The sequence below is a fragment of the Salvelinus sp. IW2-2015 genome, linkage group LG26, assembly GCF_002910315.2.
Source record: "Salvelinus sp. IW2-2015 linkage group LG26, ASM291031v2, whole genome shotgun sequence".
Taxonomy (NCBI): Eukaryota; Metazoa; Chordata; class Actinopteri; order Salmoniformes; family Salmonidae; genus Salvelinus; species Salvelinus sp. IW2-2015.
This window is the reverse complement of record NC_036866.1, coordinates 43,889,876-43,904,778: the sequence shown is the minus strand read 5'-3', so window position 1 is coordinate 43,904,778 and position 14,903 is coordinate 43,889,876.

Below are 14,903 nucleotides of genomic sequence, written 5' to 3'. Positions count from 1 at the left end.
GTTTTAAATTGTTAGATTACGTGTTAGATATTACTGCATGGTCAGAACTAGAAGCACAAGCATTTCGCTACACTCGCATTAACATCTGCTAACCATGTGTATGTGACAAATTAAATTTGGTTAACAGGGARCCTTTCATCAAGCCGCCTGTATTGCTGGCCTTGCCGGCTTTTTGAAGAGTCTGAGCCTYTTTTGGGCATGCAAGAATTTGCTTTTAGAGGACACGACGAGAGAGAMAGTTCCGCCAACAAGGGCAACTACAAGGAGCTTGCAGATGAAATTGCACATTACRATGCTTTACTTGCTGAACAAGACAGTTTTCTTCTAARACAATTCTGAATGATTTGATAGTATCCACCGCATCATCAATTAAAAGTTAGATTAAAGAGAGAGGTTGACACAGCACATTTTTTCACATACGCTCAAGTAGGCTTTCCACTTTCCTCCTGTATTTATTTAGCAAAGATGATAACACATTATCGCTCCGGACAGACCCAAGCAAAAACTCATGACATAAATGTTGCAGCAGCCTAGGCTACACCTAAACATTAGAAATCTGACATGCTGTATGGGATGAAAATTAGACTATTTTTCAGTCTGAACAACTGTAGGCTACTAATAAGAGCAGCTTCATACTGCCTATGCGCCCTGTCCATCTGGTCGGGATAAACTAATTGGTAATGTTATGTATTTATAGTCCATTTGTGTGTCAGTAGAAAATGTGAATGTGATCAAATTTAGTTTATATTCAAAATTGGGCTGGCTGGTCTGCCTATATGTTTTCAATCCACAATTAACTGGCATTAATCAATCAACATAATAGGGATGACAGATGTGAGTAAATGTTTTGTAAGGCCTACAGTTGCATAGGCCTGCATGATGTAAGCATGGTTAAAGCAAGCTCAGCCCTTTGAGTTCTATTGTCTATCAGTTGTTGTCTATGTGTCTGAATAGAGGAAATCCGCCTCCTAATCTGAATGACATATAAGTTATATGAACAAATATAAGGTACCTGCAGTTTGACAGGGTTTTAATCCCCCCCTTGGCCAGGAGTTTTTTTTCAGGTTTTCTGATTAGGAAAAACTGATCCCATCATAGCCCTTATAAAACCTTTTTACAACTGATTAATCACTGTCGTACCTTATAGGAACCAGAATTTTCCTAGTTAGGTTAACATATAAGGCAAACTCCAGGCCCCAGGGGGTAAAAATTGCCCCACCACTTTGGGACCTACTGTGCCACCAGTCTGCTTGCAGTTGTCAGTTATGGTGTCAGGWATGTGGATGATCAGGGCTTTATTCAGGAACGTTTCATGGGCTACTTTGTTGTAAGTGGGCGAGATGCGCAGTCTGTGTTTGTCTTTATGCATTTTGAGTTGTCTTGAGTTTAACTTCATAGAGAAACTTGTTGTCCACACCTACGATGGCACAGCTTTAATGGAATGTATCTGCTATTTTGTATTTACAGCTACAGTATGTCCCTCTTGTTCCCTGATTAAGAGGTGAGGACCACTCCACTCCACTACCATTGTCAATTTTCTCCTGACATGAATTGAAGCCACGTTGAAGCCACAAATGTTTCYCTTTCAAGCACTGTGAGTACCCCTATCAATTTTTTCTCATTGCTGTATGTAGAGTCAATCGCATACACAAACACAATCATATTATTACACATCAATAATTTTACTCCTTGCTTGGACTTACTAATTCTTAGCTCTTTTGTCTAACTGTGTAGTGTGTTGTGTTATTGTTTTTGTCTTCCAAGTCAAATCCTGTCCTACACTGGTCAAGCCTCTGAACACCTCAACTTATACCTCATCCCTTTCCAACACTGTGTAAGTAGCCCTCTTGTTCCCATTCCCCATAATATTGTACTATAAATGTCTTTATTAAACGCTTTATGTTAAAATAATTCGTCTTTGATGATTTTTGAAACACACTTTGTCTCTCCGTGCGTTCCGCGCCTATACCGTGGGTCTCCCAAACTACTCAATTTTTCAAGTCACCAGCCTCCACTGACACACACCTAGCACAGAGCAGCCACTAAACAATGCAGCAAACACTGCATGCCACAAACAGCTGCCACCTTCTGCTGGGGCTCCAGAGAGGGAGAGGGTTGGGTGTAGGACATGGAGCATCAGACACACCACACGCTCTGCTYCTCTGTCCCAAACCCCCAGCCGAACCCCCAGCTGAGGGGTAAGCAATCTGAATAATTTCTTAACGCAGTGCTGCTAAATCTGGGGAATGAATGTGTATAAACAGATGGGGGTATTATTGGAAGTGTTGTTCAAACGTCGGTCTGCCTTCGTTACCAAAGAGCACATTGCTTTATTTGATTTGAGTGCTTTCAGTATTCAGTTTAGAATTTATTTTTGGACAATTTTTTCCCCCCATTAACTGTCATGTTTTACGTAACTGTTAGTAGCCGCACTGAGCACTGGTAGTAGCCGCACTGTGCAAATTGTGTCTGATTGTGTGTGCATGTGTGCACCCATGTGTGTGCGTGCGTGTGTGTGTGCAGACATGTGTGTGTGAGTGTACTATGCTTGTGGTTGTGTGTGTGTTGGAACAACACTTCTGCTGAGAGTAACAATAAAGAGTAGCTCAATGTGAAGCACTCACTCAGCAACTTTAATGCTGGCGCCGCGAACAAAGGGGTCAGAGCTTACAGAAATTTCACTTCTCCGCATCGATATTCACAGCTTCTCTGGGGCAATGAAAACCTGACCAAAGTTATAAAAAGGGATCTGTTATTTTTTGGTATGCATGAGCCAACTCAGCCAAGCGAATGCACTGTGTTGCACATTACACATCTTCGACCTCTAAATCTCAGTGTAAAACAGCAACGGCTTTAACAGCTCAACTCTGTATTAATTCAGTATTCAGACTGAAAACCACTGAAGTCAGCACAGGTTTATTACAGCTAATGCACCATCTGTTTGTTTCACACAGGGCAATAACTCATTAAAATGGAGGAGGCAAATAATAACATGTCTCATCATGTCTTCAGGATCAGGACCCACAAAGTACTATTATCTATTCTACACAGAACCACTATCTGTTCAATTCTATTCTACTCCAGTGGTGGTGAGAAGGAGAAATGAGGGAGGCCAGGTAGGTAGTTCAGAGGCCTCTTTCCAAAGAAAAGGCTGGAGTAAAAAATAGGGTTCTAGACACGTCTAAGAGTGTTGCTTTCAGGAATTGTCAGAGGTTACACAAGCTGAGAAAAACATTGCTATAACAGGCTATAAACTAGTCCCATACCTACAAATGTAGTACAAGTTTCAGCGCTTTATTTGTAAGACAGAATTCGCACAACCATCAATTTTCCTCTCCTTCAAACAACACGAAATACCATCTACATTGCCAATGTGAACGTGGTACATACCACAGTCAATCCACCTTCACCCATCTAGACATTACATTACATGCCAACCCCAATTTCCTTTTGTTATGGCAGTTAAAATTGCAGTTCACTTTACAATGGATGGATGCATAAATCCAACAACGATTTGACACAACTGTTTTCAAAGCATTTATGACAATATGAAAGAAAAGCCTTGATTTGAATGGTTGACAGTGGTTGTGTCCCAAATGAAATCCTATTCCCTATATAGTGCMCCACTTTTTACTAGAGTTCTATGGGCCCTGCTCAAAAGTAATGCCACAAATTGTGAATAGAATTCCATTTAGGACAAACAGTGTTTCAACTTCACACAGCCCCTCTCACATCTCATTATGAAGGTCACAACTCTCCATTAAGACCTGTGTGGGAGAGCTGTCTGCTACCAGACTGATAAATACAGTACATTGGCCACTTTTATAAGTGAACCAATAATGCACAGTAATCTCTTTCCTCAGACAATTATCTTCTCCATTACTGCCTTGTGTATTACAAAGACATATATGTGTGGGTGTGTGGGTGTGTTGGGTGAGTGAGTGTATGATCGGAAAAAATAAAATGCTCTCCCTCTCCCCTTGATTGCACTTCATTTTGAAAAGGCACTTGTGAATGTGATGTATAAATGCTTTATGTGAGCACCTCTTGTAATACAATGCAATGCTCCATATCCATCCACTGCAATACAGTATGAGTGTTTTGAAATCCCTTCCCTGTCATTGTTTTTTTGCTAAGCTTAGCTAAAACATAATTAAAATTAATTATAAAAACTAAAAATATATATTCTGATTAATGGAACGACAGATGTAAGGAATAAGGAGTATTCTTTTAATGTCACGTATTATGTGTTATGTATWTTAAATTAGTGTTTTGCTATTATTAGTCATGTAAATTCTGCATTTCTTCAGTTTTATCTGTGAGCAAGAGTAAACTCAAACTAAACCATAGTAAAGGGATTCGTAAAAAAATATAGTCCTCTTTCGCTCTCTTGTTTTTTTTATTGAAAAGAGATAACTGACATCAACCGACATCTTCTGTCTATTGATGTTCTTCAAAACTGTTTGAAAATAAAAACWGTTTTAGAGTCAGACTATCCACAGAGCAGAAAAGTGCTCTCCAGTGCCCACAGATGTACTGGGCTCCTCTCTTCTGTCCCAATGGATAATTTGGAGAGCTATTTGGAAAGTAAGACACACTGCTCTAATCTGCTGCAGTCTCTCAGTGAAACCACTACGTGCTATACAGTACAGTAGGAGATGCACGATACCAGACCTGGGTTCAAATATTATTTGAAATCTTTCAAATACTTTTGAACATTTGCTCTAGCCTGCCAGAGTGCCAAATGGGTGGGTTTTACAGTTTTGGGACAATTCCACTGGTCCATTAGGCCATGGAAGCTCAATCAAGCCCAGATAAAGTATTTTACATGATTTAAAATAATATTTGAACCCAGGTCTGCGGGCTACAGTATGAGAGAAGAGGCACTGTACGGGGAGAGGCTGCACTGCACTGAAAGCCCAAGCGGCAGAGCCATCCAGAAGTCAGCAAGTGGAGAAACTAGACAGTCTGACAATGCATAATACATGGGATTTCACAGCCCTGTACTACATTGTCACTATCTCTCTTTCTCTCTCTCTCACATACCAATTTAATCATTTTCTTGTGCACTCTCATTTTTCAGTGTCACCGTTTTTCACATGGCGTGTAACCACTACCTTATATGATATAATACTTTATATCAGAAAATGACATTTTATGGGACAAGTGAATTATTTCTCTACTGAAGCTGTCTGCCATTTTATTTTCAATAGGGAGTAAAATTATGTAATTGTAAGGGATGGGATGGGCTATACATGRTCAAACAGTCAAATAAATGGCAATAGATCTTTTTATAAATTATACCCACCCTCTCTAAGCTAATAGGCTATMTCTTGGTTCTACAGTACTGTATGAGTGGTGTGTTTACCTAATCTTGCAGCCAATCACTGACTTTAAAAAGACAACGAAGGGATGCCAATCTTAGAATATATTGGTTAATTCTGTTTTTCAATTTAATTCCAGACTGGTACCTCAGTGGGGTTGTAGAAGATGCTACATGGGGCCTTGATCCTGAAGGAAAAAATGTTACATGCTGGTGGCTCTCTTTGTGCCTCAGCTTCTCCGGCCTGCTCTGGAACAGCTTGAGACAGTACTCATGTAGAAACAAATTCCACAAATTAACTTTTAACTAGGCACACCTGTTAACTGAAATGTATTCCAGGTGACTACCTCATGAAGCTGGTTGAGAGACTGCCAAGAGTGTGCAAATTTGTCATCAAGGCAAAGGGTGGCTACTTTGAAGAATCTCAAATGTAAAATATATTTTGATCTGTTTAACACTTTTTTGGTTACTACATGATTCTATATKTGTTATTTCATAGTTTTGATGTCTTCACTATTATTCTACAATGTAGAAAATAGTTCAAAGACAATAAGAAAAAACTTTGAATGAGTAGGTGAGTCCAAACTTTTGACTGGTACTGTACAACTCACTCCTTCCTCTGTCATCGTGGACGTTGTCTGCTGGTATTCCTGACAGCAAACAGACTCCATAGCTGTCGGCATGGGAATACACCTGCTGCACGAGCATCTACTGAGCTTTACACTTTTTCTGATGCATTGGATTTGTGTGCCAGGGGGCTCGATCTGAAGGAGGGAGGGAAGAAGGAAGGGAGGGAGCGGGGACCCATGAAGGGTAAAGGTTCTGCATCCTACTCTTTTTTTTTTTTTAAGTTCATGACTGAGGTGGGTGGGGGAGGGTGGGGGGACAGAAGGTTAATGTGACTCCTTATTGTTTCTTTGTACTCCTCTGTCAATGTAAATTAAATTAAAAAAAACATTTGATCACAAGGAAAGGCCTTGGCTCTCGCTTTGTTAGGAGCTAACTCAGCCTACAGACCTTACCGCTGATGTGCCCCAGCCGTCAATATGTAAGTCACTCCTCTTTTCTAGCTTTTTTTTATCTGCTGGAGGGTAACATTATTTCATTCTATTAGTGAGGATTCTATGTATAGAGTAACTAGACCTTGACTTTGTCAGCATCCTTTCGTAGTCCTACCGGTAGGTATTGTAGGCCGTGAGAGCACATTGACATCTAGGCAGACCGTGGGAATGCAGTTTTGCTTTAATTATGTTCTGTGGGTTACTGCTGTGCTCCACTGGTCCTCATTCAGGCTGGCACTAAAACGCACTCAATGAACAGTATTCCGCCATAAGCAAACAGAAAAACGCTCATCCAGAGGCGGCACCCTTTTAAAAAATGTTTCCCTAAAATGACATACCCAAATCTAACTGCCTTTAACTCAGGCCTGAAGCAAGGATATCATATTCTTGGTACCATTTTAAAGGAAACACTTTGAAGTTTGTTGGAAATGTGAAAGAATGTGGGAGAATATAACACAATAGATCTGGTAAAAGATAATACAAAAGAAAAAACAAACGGTTTTGTATTTTTTGTGACCATCATCTTCGAAATGCAAGAGAAAAGCCTAATGTATTATTCCAGCTGCAATTTTGTCCACTAGATGGCAGCATTGCAGTGCAAAGTTTTAGAACTGATCCAATGAACCATTGATTTCTGTTCAAAATGTTGATCAAGACTGCCCAAATGTGCCTATTTGTTATAGTGTAATAAATTTTATAAGTTCAAAACTGTGCACTCTCCTCAAACAGTACTAGCTACTGTAAATTGTTCAGTGCAGTAGATTAACAAAATGTACGCTTTCTTGCCAATATCATATATGTCTATGTACTGGGAAATGTTCTTGTTACTTACAACCTCATGCTAATCACATTAGCCTACGTTAGCTCAACCGTCCCATGGATGAGACACCGATCCCGAAGAAGTTTTAATGCAGGAAACTTAAATCAGTTTTACCAAATTTCTATCAGCATGTTAAATGTGCAACCAGAGGGGGAAAAATCTAACAAATGGCATTGAGGATTTAACCAACAACATGTCACTGGCTTTATCAATAAGTTCATTGAGGACAGTCGTCCCCACAGTGACTGTACGTACATGCCACAAACAGAAGCCACAGATTACAGGCAACATTCGCACAGTGCTAAAGGGTAGAGCTGCCGCTTTCAAGGAGCTGGACTCTAAAACGGAAGCCTATAGAAATCCCGCTATGACCTCGGACGAACCATCAAACAGGCAAATACAATATAATATATATAATATATATAATAAATACAATACAGGACTAAGATCGAATCGTACTACACCGGCTCTGACGCTCGTCGAATGTGGCAGGGCTTGCAAACTATTACAGACTACAAAGGGAAGCACAGCARAGAGCTGCCCAGTGACACGAGCCTACCAGACGAGCTAAACCACTTCTATGCTCTCTTCAAGGCAAGCAACACTGTGGCATGCAGGAGAGCATCACCTGTTCTGGACGACTGTGTGATCACGCTCTCCGTAGCCGACGTGAGTAAGACCTTTAAACAGGTCAACATACACAAGGCTGCGGGGCCAGACGGATTACCAGGACGTGTACTCCGGGCATGCGCTGACCAACTGGCAGGTGTCTTCACTAACATTTTCAACATGTCCCTGATCGAGTCTGTAATACCAACATGTTTCAAGCAGACCACCATAGGTGGTGTGGGTAGGTAGCAACACATCTTGCACACTGATCCTCAACACTGGAGCTCCCCAAGGGTGCGTGCTCAGTCCCCTCCTGTACTCCCTGTTCACCCACGACTGCATGGCCAGGCACGACTCCAACACCATCATTAAGTTTGCAGACGACACAACAGTGGTAGGCCTGATCACCGACAACGACGAGACAGCCTATAGGGAGGAGGTCAGAGACCTGGCCGGGTGTTGCCAGAATAACAACCTATCCCTCAACGTGATAAAGACAAAGGAGATTATTGTGGACTACAGGAAAAGGAGGACCGAGCACACCCCATTTCTCATCGACAGGGCTGTAGTGGAGCAGGTTGAGAGCTTCAAACCTTGGCTTCCACATCACCAACAAACTAACATGGTCCAAGCAAACCAAGACAGTCGTGAAGAGGGCACAACAAAACCTATTCCCCCTCAGGAGACAGAAAATATTTGTCATGGGTCCTCAGATCCTTAAAAGGTTTTACAGCTACACCATCGAGAGCACCCTGACGGGTTGCATCACTGCCTGGTATGGCAACTGGTCGGCCTCCGACCGCAAGGCACTTACAGAGGGTAGTGTCGTCTCCCGGAGGTATCATCGGATGGGGCCACAGTGTCTCCTGACCCCTCCTGTCTCAGCCTCCAGTATTTATGCTGCAGTAGTTTATGTGTCGGGGGCTAGGGTCAGTCTGTTATACMTGGAGTACTTCTCCTGTCTTATGCGGTGTCCTGTGTGAATTTAAGTATGCTCTCTCTAATTCTCTCTTTCTTTCTCTCTCTCGGAGGACCTGAGCCCTAGAACCATGCCGTAGGACTACCTGGCATGATGACTCCTTGCTATCCCCAGTCCACCTGGTCGTGCTGCTGCTCCAGTTTCAACTGTTCTGCCTGCRGCTWTGGAACCCTGACYTGTTCACCGGACGTGCTACCTGTCCCAGACCTGCTGTTTTCAACTCTCTAGAGACAGCAGGAGCGGTAGAGATACTCTTAATGATTGGCTATGAAAAGCCAACTGACATTTACTCCTGAGTTGCTGACTTGCTGCACCCTCGACAACTACTGTGATTATTATTATTTGACCATGCTGGTCATTTATGAACAATCACATTCAGACACACACACAGACAAATGCATGAAACCAATTGATTTATTATCGATAACATCTCACATTCTCTTGTGCTTTTGATTTATTCCGTAAAAGAAGGGTTGTAATTCCACCATGGAAAACACAGGGCCATCAGACATCAGTCCGGTTCCTCTCCTCACCAGCATTAATTCCTCTGATCATTTGAACAGGGCATCTCGGCCATGTTCTGTTATAATCTCCACCCGGCACAGCCAGAAGAGGACTGGCCACCCCTCATAGCCTGGTTCCTCTCTAGGTTTCTTCCTAGGTTTTGGCCTTTCTAGGGAGTTTTTCCTAGCCACCGTGCTTCTACACCTGCATTGCTTGCTGTTTGGGGTTTTAGGCTGGGTTTCTGTACAGCACTTTGAGATATCAGCTGATGTAAGTAGGGCTATATAAATAAATTTGATTTGATTTAGTGTGTACAGCCCAGTACATCACCGGGGCCAAGCTTCCTGCCATTCAGAACGTCTATACCAGGTGGTGTCAGAGGAAGGCCATAAAAATTGTCAAAGACTCCAGCCACCCTAGTCATAGACTGTTCTCTCTGCTACCGCACGGCAAGTACCGGAGCGCTTCCCGTCACTAACAGGGATGTAAACAAGTCTACGTCCAAGAGGCTTCTAAACAGCTTCTACCCTCAAGCCATAAGACTCCTGAACAACTAAACAAATGGCTACCCAGACTATTTGCATTGCCCCCCCCCCCCCACACTACTGCTACTCTCTGTTATTATCTATGCATAGCCACTTTAATAACTCTACCTACATGTACATAATTACCTCGACACCGGTGGCATTGACACATTGACTCTGTACTGGTACCCCCATATATAGCCCCGCTACTGTTGTATTCGGCACATGTCACAAATAACATTTGATTTGATTTGTAGCGTTAGCTGGCGAGGCTAGATAGCTGGCTAAAATAGCAGGCTAAGATAATGTTGACTGCATATAACATTCTTCGATAAGTGGTTAGATGTATTTCAAAAACGTTKGTTTACTTTAATATAGCTGTAAGCTAGGCCCTAAATTATTTGATTGTAAGTTGGCTGAAAATGTTATTGAAACCAGTAGTCATGAGTGCAAACAATTTGGTTTAATTGGAAGTTATACATTTGAAGTTATTTCTGTTGGAGCTAACATTATAGGGAATAGGCTGGTTTGCCAGGTCCTCCATATTATGTCACACCCCGCAATGACTTCGGCATTCTTCTGAATTCTGATCAGTCAGTTTTATGTAATCATTTGAAATACAGAAAAGTAAGGTGTAACTTKGTATTTGGACTTTTGATGCCATCACAGGTGGGCATCAAACTTGGGAGCCAGGTCCACCCAGAGGGGASCCAGGGGAGCTAATCAGAAATAGTTCCCCCCCCCACAAAACAGCTTTATTACACACAGAAATTCTCCTCAGTTTCATCAGCTGTCCGGGTGGCTGGTCTCAGAAGATCCCTAAGGTGAAGATGCCAGRTGTGGAGGYCATGGGCTGACSTGGTTACACATGGTTGTGAGGCCGGTTGGACGTACTGCCATATTCTCTAAAACAATGTTGGAGGCTTATGGTAGAGAAATKAACATTAMATTCTCTGACAACAGCTCTGGTGGACATTCCTGCAGTCAGCATGCCAATTGCACACTTCTTCAAAACCTGATTAATTRTGGCATTGTGTTGTATGACAMAACTGCACATCTTAGAGTGGCCTTCTATTGTCCCCAGCACAAGGTGCACCTGTGTAATGACCATGTTGTTTAACCAGCTTCTTGATATGCCGCACTTGTCAGGTGGATGAATTATCTTGGCAAAGGAGAAATGCTCACTAACAGGGATGTAAACAAATGTGTGCACAATATTTGAGAGAAATAAGGTTTTTGTGTGTATGGAACWTTTCTGGGATCTTTTATTTCAGTTCATGAAACTCTCTCTCCATTCGATAGGTTATATGAATATGAAGGCTATGCTTCATCGTTTTACGCATGGCCTTCTCCCGTGATCATTTGATCAAAAAGTTATTTGAATAGCTCAGAGAGAGAGAGAGAGAGAGAGAGAGAGAAAACAATACCAATAGCCTATAGAACAATCAAATGACCAATAACCTATCCTCATTCCTCCCACTAGCCTATCATTAAAGCTTTAAGACAAGTTCAAGTTATTAAGAGTAGCTTATTTCCCAAATATTCTAGCCTACGAAGGTGTTGTCCTAAAGTTCAAGCTTTCAAAAGTAACAAAAATGAAAGTCTATAGCCTAAGCCTAGGCATAGGCTATTCTCAATCGCAGTTTTATGCTAGATACAGTAGATTGATCAAACAATATTTATTTTCAAATTATTTTGAGGCAAATAAAGTTAATATTATTCAGTTCTGAAAACTGTAGACTGCTTCTATCCAGCMCATGATGTCATCATGGTAAGACAGCCCGTTCTTCATCAGACAGCCAACCCTCCATCACAGCACACCACACATCAGACACCCACACAGACACATGAACCTGCTCCATGCTGAAGCTCCTCCACCAGAAWCTAATATTAGAAAACATTTKCCTTTTTCCTTTTGGTAGGCCGTCATTGTAAATAAGAATTGGTTCTTAACTGACCTGCCTAGTTAAATAAAGGTTCAATAAAAGARAAAAGAAAAGGAAAACATTTAACAGTCAAATCATAGTGTAAAGGCAGGTGAGCTGGTTTCACTCTTTTGGCAATTTTCTGGTGTTTTGTGGTGGAAAACTGAGTTAGAAATGTTTTAACAATTTCATTTTTTTTGTGAGTCTTGCATTCAATTGCCACTCCCTGATGAACACAACAAGCTCCCATTCCCCCTATCACACAGGGATTTATGGCTAATTTAAGATGAAATCGTCAACCCTGTTACGTTCCACCCTGTTACTTTATTTGGCACTTAATATGTACATACCACAGTCTTTTTTTATTTAAACTCTTGAGATGAGAAAACATGTTTTTTTATTAAGTTGAACATGTGTTCTTCATGACAGAATTAGGTAAATGTAAAAAATGTATTGACCAAGTTACACTTCAGTACACTTCTCTAATTAGTGGAACGACTCACAACCAGGCAGGCAGCTACTTTGTGGAGCATCTCATCTGTAGCTTGGTGAGCCTCTGCCACTGCCAAGGTCAGAGCTGCGGCACCAAACAATGGGTGCCAGTATTCACATGGTGTGCGACCGCTGGGCTAGGAAAGGGACTGAGTGCACCCCTCCAGTGTGTTAGGATAGTGACTCAGAGGCAGGCAGTCCMAAAAAATAAAAACTATCTTTAAAAAGAAACAGTACAGTGCAGTACATTACTATCTTGGCTCATTATGTTTTTTTAATTGCAGCGTACCTCAATACTGCTCCTTAAACAATATCTTCTTAAATGATTTTGCCTCTATTTGTTAGCTTACACAAAAATGAGCTTTTTAGCACAAATTGGAAAATATTTATCTGGTTGATTGGTCCTGGGAAAATTGCCAAACCAGCACATTTAAAAGTAAGTACTGCCATACCTGCTTGAAACATCTTAATAGGACATTTCTCCAACGCACTCCAAAYGTAAACTGAACGAGTCATTGCCCGTTCTACTATAGTCAGGGTTTGTATTTGTTAGCGATACACTCAGTAGCACCACTACTTGTGCTTGTTTGTTTCCTTGTGTGCATGTGTTTGTTTGCTTGTTGTGCAATGTGTGTGAGGCCAGGGCTTTGTCAGTTAAGTGCTGAGTGTACCCTAGCTCTTTCTAYGAGGATATGCTTTGGTGCACCCTGTGAAACATGGCCGAATTCAATTACATGGTGGCGAGACTCCCTGACAAGAGCTCACTCTTGTTTCAATCACCCCACAGCTGGATACCAGGAGGCAGAAAAGTGGCGGCCCAGAAGAGTCCCTGGATGTGTCCCAAATTCCCTATATAGTGCACTACYTTTGACCAAAGCCCAGAGGTCCCTGGTGCACTATGTAGGGCATAGGATGCCATTTGGCACGCAGYCTCGGTGTTCACAGTGGGCCAGGCCAGCCAGTTGCTGTGTGATAGGTCAATGAGCCATGTAGTGGCACCAAGAGGGGGCACGGTGGTGGCAGAGAGGTACCAGCGGGAGCAGAAGGCTACCCAATCACCCCCATCAGCAGTTCAGGTCTGATCTGTCTCAGCGKCAGCAAACAGAGCTAGGCTAGGCCTGGAGATCACAATAGTGCAATAGAGTAGACTAGAGTAAAGCAGAAGAGAACAGAATGTGAATAGACAAGAAACAAAGGGATGTATAGGAGTTATTGATGCTTTTTCTAGGAGTTTCAACATTTATTGACAGAGTTTCTTTGGTGCAGTCTTCAGAGGTTAGGGGTTAAGTCAATGGTTCAATAGAAACAATAAACACGAAGAACCAGGCATTATCAGGCATGGGTTTTATGTCAAAGGAAAAAACCTCAGAGAGCAATACTTCAGAGTCTTACATAACAAACTATCATTACTGTGTCATTATCTGTACTGCACAAGTACACTCTCAATATGTGCTTTTGGGCTGACTCATGTTAAGAGAGTACTGTGCACACTGCACTGTACCCATCACACTGATCGCCACTCCACTCTCTCAGGGCCTTGCTGCCAGTACACCGACTAGGGATGAAGCTCTAGACTATTAAAACAAACACCATCAATCATCATGATTGCCAGGYTTTTCATTGGGTTCATAATTTCCCCATGAAAAAGAGCCTTTGTCTATAGCCGTTCAGCTGTACAGATCATTTAMGGCAGTAATCAGGCATGTTATGACTTCACATGGATAATTAATGAGCAGGGGATAGGAGGGATAGGAGCATACCAAACGGGGTAATTTGGGATCCGACCTGGGTTCAAATACTATTTGACATTTTTGAGTGTTTGCTCTAGCCTGCTTAGAATACCTGCTTGGTGGGGTTYATGGTTACAGAAAGATTATATTGGTCCACCAAGCCATGCAAGCTCAATCAAGCACAACATTATTTAAAATAGTATTTGAACCCGGGTCTGAGGGGAAAACCTTGTTTGTCAAGCCCCTTGTTCTGTATTTCCACCTCTCTTTCTTCACGTTCTCTCTCTCTCTCTCTTTCTCTCTCCTCAACAACGTTGCATATTTCCTTCTTCCCTCCAGGCTGTTATGTYTGGAGTGAATGAGCGGAGGCATGTCCTGAAGGAGGCCACATCATTTAACAGCCATTCCCCTGAGATCCCTGAGGGAACTCTCTTTGTATGTGCCCTGCGTTACCTATAGGCCTCATTCTATTTCAGAAGTGTTATTATGATTTATGGGCGACCCTACTCGGGGGCGTTGTGATGATAACGCAAACATGCCACACAAGACACAAGACTCTGACGAGGACAGAGTGACAGTAAGAAATACAGGAGGGCAATAAGTGAAGATATTGCTGGGGAAAAGGATAGACAGATTATTTGTTGTATGGGGGACCACAGCACAATTTTTACAACAACAGACAGGAGCGTAGGGCAGCAATCCAAATTATTTTAACACACGCCAATGCCCTTCTTTTGAAAGCCGCTTCAATATTGACCAACAAAACATGAGTTTGACTCTTAGAATTCTACCAGCACTCTGTTGTRATGTAAACAAGATTAACTTTCCCCTCATCTGAAGGTGACGTCACCGCTTGAGTCAGTCTACTTTGCTTCCTCTGCCAAACATAAGAAAACTGATTCTGATGAATGCCAAGATGGCTAAAAGGCAAGAGCT